The sequence below is a fragment of the Mustela lutreola genome, chromosome 1 (genome assembly GCF_030435805.1).
Source record: "Mustela lutreola isolate mMusLut2 chromosome 1, mMusLut2.pri, whole genome shotgun sequence".
NCBI classification, from domain to species: domain Eukaryota; kingdom Metazoa; phylum Chordata; class Mammalia; order Carnivora; family Mustelidae; genus Mustela; species Mustela lutreola.
Genome location: NC_081290.1, coordinates 12,880,854 through 12,885,728, shown reverse-complemented (window position 1 = coordinate 12,885,728; position 4,875 = coordinate 12,880,854). Strand labels below are relative to the sequence as shown.

At 37.0% G+C, this 4,875-nt stretch overlaps 1 pseudogene; it reads right to left on the bottom strand.

Moving 5' to 3' along the window:
• Window positions 1-4,092: 4,092 nt before the first annotated feature.
• On the bottom strand, window positions 4,093-4,193 carry LOC131822897 (U6 spliceosomal RNA; annotated as a pseudogene).
• Window positions 4,194-4,875: the final 682 nt, after the last annotated feature.

Genomic DNA, 4,875 nt, shown 5'->3' with positions numbered 1-4,875 from the left:
GCAAGTGTATAAACCAGAAATTTTAAAAGGGAGTTACTATTACTGACTGGATGGTATGTCTGTTCTGCTTGATATTAGGTTTTTGTGCCTCCTTCCTTCTTCCCAGGCATTTCTCTGCCTTTATGCATTTGAAAATCCACACAACCTCAGATTATTTGACTCAAGAGAGATCTTGAAACCACCCACTTGCAATCCTTCATGATACCCATGAATAAAAACAGAAACTGTGGCTAAGATCCAAGATTTTCTAACTGTAAAGCTTTATAATTTCAATAATGTTTTTCCAGATAATTCTAAATAATGGATTAGCTGAGTTCCATATCACCCTTTGTTATTTTGTTTTAGGTTGTACATACACCAGATATTCTTCCTTTGAGCACTATACTTGTATTCTTTTTATTTCCTCTGTACAGTAGTCAGCTTTTAGTAGTTATGTGTCAATTTCTTTTCTTTTTTTTTTTTTAAGATTTTATTTATTTATTTGACAGAGAGAGATCACAAGTAGGTAGAGAGGCAGGCAGAGAGAGAGAGAGGCAGGCTCCCTGCTGAGCAGAGAGTCTGATGTGGGACTTGATCCCATCACCCTGAGATCATGACCTGAGCCAGAGGCAGCAGCTTAACCCACTGAGCCACCCAGGCGTCCTTATGTGTCAATTTCTTAAGTAGTCTCACCGCTTCTGCTTTTGCGCAGGTGCAATGCTACTTTGTGTGTTTTATGGAGACAAACCCTTTACTTCTCATGGAATAGACAAGGGCATATTATATTGCTCTCTTTATTCTAAAGATTTTTGTCAAACCATGTATTTTCCTCTGAACTTTTTTCCTGGATTGAATAACGATCTAAAACTAACCTAAACACAGACATATGTATTCTTAATGTGACATCATCAGAGTCATGATTCTCTTTTCTATTGAAAACATGATCTAAAAGTTATTTTAATGTTACCTTCTCTTGACTCATTCAAATAATCTTTAGTTTCTTAGGACAAGTGCCTGTAATTCTTTGCCATAGGCAGTTTTCCTTTCATTCCTGGTTTCAGTTCATTCCTTCATTCATTCACTCACCTAACAGATATGTGTTAGTCCAGGCAATACATCAGACAGAGTTCTAGGTACTGGATCTATGTTAGCCATCAGCGTATAAGACAACAAAATGCCTGCTTTCATCCTAGTAGGAGAAACAAGAAAATGAAGAAATAAAATAATCTTCAAGGCAAGTTCTATGAAGACAGTAATGACTGGAAGGTTAGAGGTGGGAACATTACAGACAGCTGCAAGCATGGCCTCTTTGAAGTGAGGTCCTAAGGACAAGAAGGAGAAGAACTGGTTGGCGGCGTGGTGGGGGATGTCCCAGAAAGAAGGAACACCAAGTACAAAGGCCCTGACCAAGACAGACTTAATACTCCCCTCAATTCTATTAAATGTCTTCTTCCTGACTCTAGATCCCATAACCCTTTCCTTCTAGAACATTTACTTTAGAAAAGTTGTAAATTCTTTCTCTACCTCTTTGAACAGTACGCTAATCTTTTAAAAGCCTGATGCAGTTTAACCACCTCAGAAATGTCCTTCTCAAGGACCTGAAAGCCATCTCTTTGAAATGTAGCCCTCAAAACAGTTAGAGTCTATCTCTCAGTTTCTGTGAGACAGATGGAGGCCTCACTTTGGTAGGCACTTAACTTACTACCGGTTGTAAAACTATCTCCTGTCATGAAGGTATGAGAAACTAACTTTTTCTTGGGCAAAGCCCACTAGCAAACACAGAAGACCCAAGATATCCCTGTTGCCCCACCCTTTAAAATCTCTATGGTTAAGGGTGCCTGGGTGGCTCAGTGGGTTTAGTATCTGACTCTTGATTTTGGCTCAGGTCATGATCTCAGGGTCCTGGGATCAAGCCTCTCATGGGGATCTGCACTCCCTCACCCTTTGCTCCTGCCTCTACTCCTCCCCCTGCTCATGTTTTCTTTCCCTCTGATAAATAAAATCTTTAAGAAATAAAAAATAAAAACATTATGGTCAGAGAGAGGCAGGACCAGATCAGGTAGGGTCATATGGACTCTACAAGGACTTTGGTATTTGTGAGAGGCTGTCAGAGGATATTGAGTAGGGGATGCTGTGTTATTCAGGTTCACTTTGATTGCAATGTGGAGACTAGCCATGGGATAAGAGTCAAAACTGAAGTTGGTGCAGTAATCTAGATATGACTGCTTGGGTCTAAACTACAGCTCTATTATTTATTACATGTGTGACCTTGGCAAGTCACCTAAGCTACATTTGCTTTAGTGTTCTCATCTGTAAAATAAGAAACTAATATGTACATACCATATAGGGTTGTTATCAGGTTAAATGAATTGATATAAATAAAATTTTTTTGGGGGGGACTACTGGTTAAGAACATGGGTTACTTAAAAATAAACCAGGAAAATCAAACAGCAAAAGTTCTAGTTTTAGATAGAGATAGATTCCAGAGCACATTAACTTTTCTATTTATGCTCGTGGCCACTATTTTTTCATATCTGTTGCGGGGTATCTGTTCCTTGCTAGTGTTTGGATACACATCTTCGCTGCTAGCAATAGCTGTAGAATGGGAATTCTAGGGGGGCCAGGAAGGTAATTAAGAGGAATGAAGTTGGTTGGGGGCAAGTGTATATGCAAGCATCATGTGAGCGTTGGGAACTGCCACTGTGTGGCCTCGATTTCAGTGGATCATGTGGGGATGCGGGCCCTGTATGGTCAGATCTTCTTATTTTCAACACATTCTGAGGATTTTGTGTTTTATATGATATTTACCAACTTTTACATTTAATCCACAATTCCAAACTAGATTTGGGTCTCTAGTAGTTTGCCCCCCCCATCAGATATTCTGTCCATAGCTCTCTTATCTTATCCATTCTTTTCTTATATTGAAATAATCTCCTGACTTTAGAGTTGTTTAGACCTTGTGCCTTCAGTTAAAAAACAAACCCATGCAACATTTACCTGAAACTCATAATCAGTCAGAATTCTTGGGTCTGGTTAAAAAATTTTCCAAAAGATCTTGAATACCTTTTTTTCACATTTGAGAATGCTCGTGGTTTGGGAGCCTCAAGCTAAGACTTACTTCAACCTTTCAGTTTATACCAAGTGAAGAGGAGGCGTGGAGGTGAAGGACAGAATTTTCTGCTCTGAGCCTCTTGGGCTATTTTACGTACCCTACTTGGACAACATGAGATTTGACATACTGTCTTCTCAGTTGGGATCCGTGAAATGTTTCATGTATCAGTTATAAAGTAAAATGCATAATAATTTAAGTTTATTTAAAAAAATACAACTTAAAATTTTTCATTGTGGAGAACTACAAACATATAATAACAAATGAAAGACTATAATGAACCCCATGTACCCATCATTCAGCTACACTAGTTATTATTAAATAGCTAAACTGGTTTTATTTTCCTACTACCTGCATCCCAGGAATTAAATGAATCCTTAAAACCATTGAATACACAGAGGTTTGAGAAGAGAAAAAAAAAAAGAGATAGAGGGAAAAAGTAATAAACAGTGAGGGAAAATGCTTTTGAGTTAAAGATCATCATTCACATACCAGCTGAGAAAAATACACGACTAGGGACTCTACTAAAGCAAGATAAAAATCAGAACTGAGATCTCAAGAGAGGGAGGGATGAAGAGGGGGATCAGCGGTAACAATGAAACCTGAGCAGGGTGTGCGTTCAATGCAATGAATGTATAAAAGTTTGCAGTGGAAGCAATATACTTTAAGAAACATCCCAGTAATAGTTAGAGCATCAGATACTATTTCAGCAAAACCTAATCACTAGAAATGAGGGGGGGGTGGGGAAAAAAAGTGTTATAAATCCTCTCCAAGAGTAAAGAGTGGGAAGGGAGGAGAGGGCAGAAATGAAAGTAGTTAAAAACCTCTTCTATGGTTGGGGCTTAGGTAAGAGAAATAACATTCGATGAGCCAATAATTTCTATAGAACTAGTGGAAAATATATGCATCCAAATTTGAGTTCCATGAAAAATGAGTTAACTATTAACTAGATATATTGAAATTTCTAAGAAGGAAAAAATGCAATGAAAAAACTATTTATTTATTTAAATATGGAATGCTTCACGAATTTGCATGTCATCCTTGTGCAGGAGCCATGCTAATCTCTATATCATTCCAATTTTTGTCTATGTGTTGAAGCGAGCACATGAAAAAGAATTTAAACCAGTCACAAGGAAAAGAAAGCAAAAAAGTAAAATAGATAATTTACTTAAAGAAAACTGGAGAAATAAAATCAAGTATACTACTCATTACAATTGCTGAGAATAAGTAAAATTTTGTCATTAAAGAATCTATCAGTTGCATTCAGAATCAAAACCTCATTATCTATTATTTAAAAAGTTCATACTTATAAATAAATAAATAAAAGACTATTAGAGATGAAGCTATGGGAAGGAAATACTGTCCCATTAATGTGGAGCCCAATAATGGAATCCAAAAGTATATTCTAGAAAATATAGACATTTAGGATATAACAAGAATGGCATTTTAATCATTGGAATAGGCTGGATTACTTAATAAGTAGTATCAGGTCACTTGGCTCTCTATTCCAGGAAGAAAATAAATCTGGTCTCCTACCTTAAGCTAAAACTACTTCCGTATGAATAAAGACTTAAAAGTGGGAGCAAAAACTTCCTAGGAAACGGAAAACACTTCTTTTATGGACTTTGGAAACCATTTGAATCAAGACAGAAAATTTAGTAGAAAATCGAAAATACTGATTCAAAGAGACACATACAACTTGATGTTTAAAACAGCATTATCAACAGTAGACAAATTGTGGAAATAGCACGTGTCCATCAACTGATGAACAGATAAAGAAGATGTGG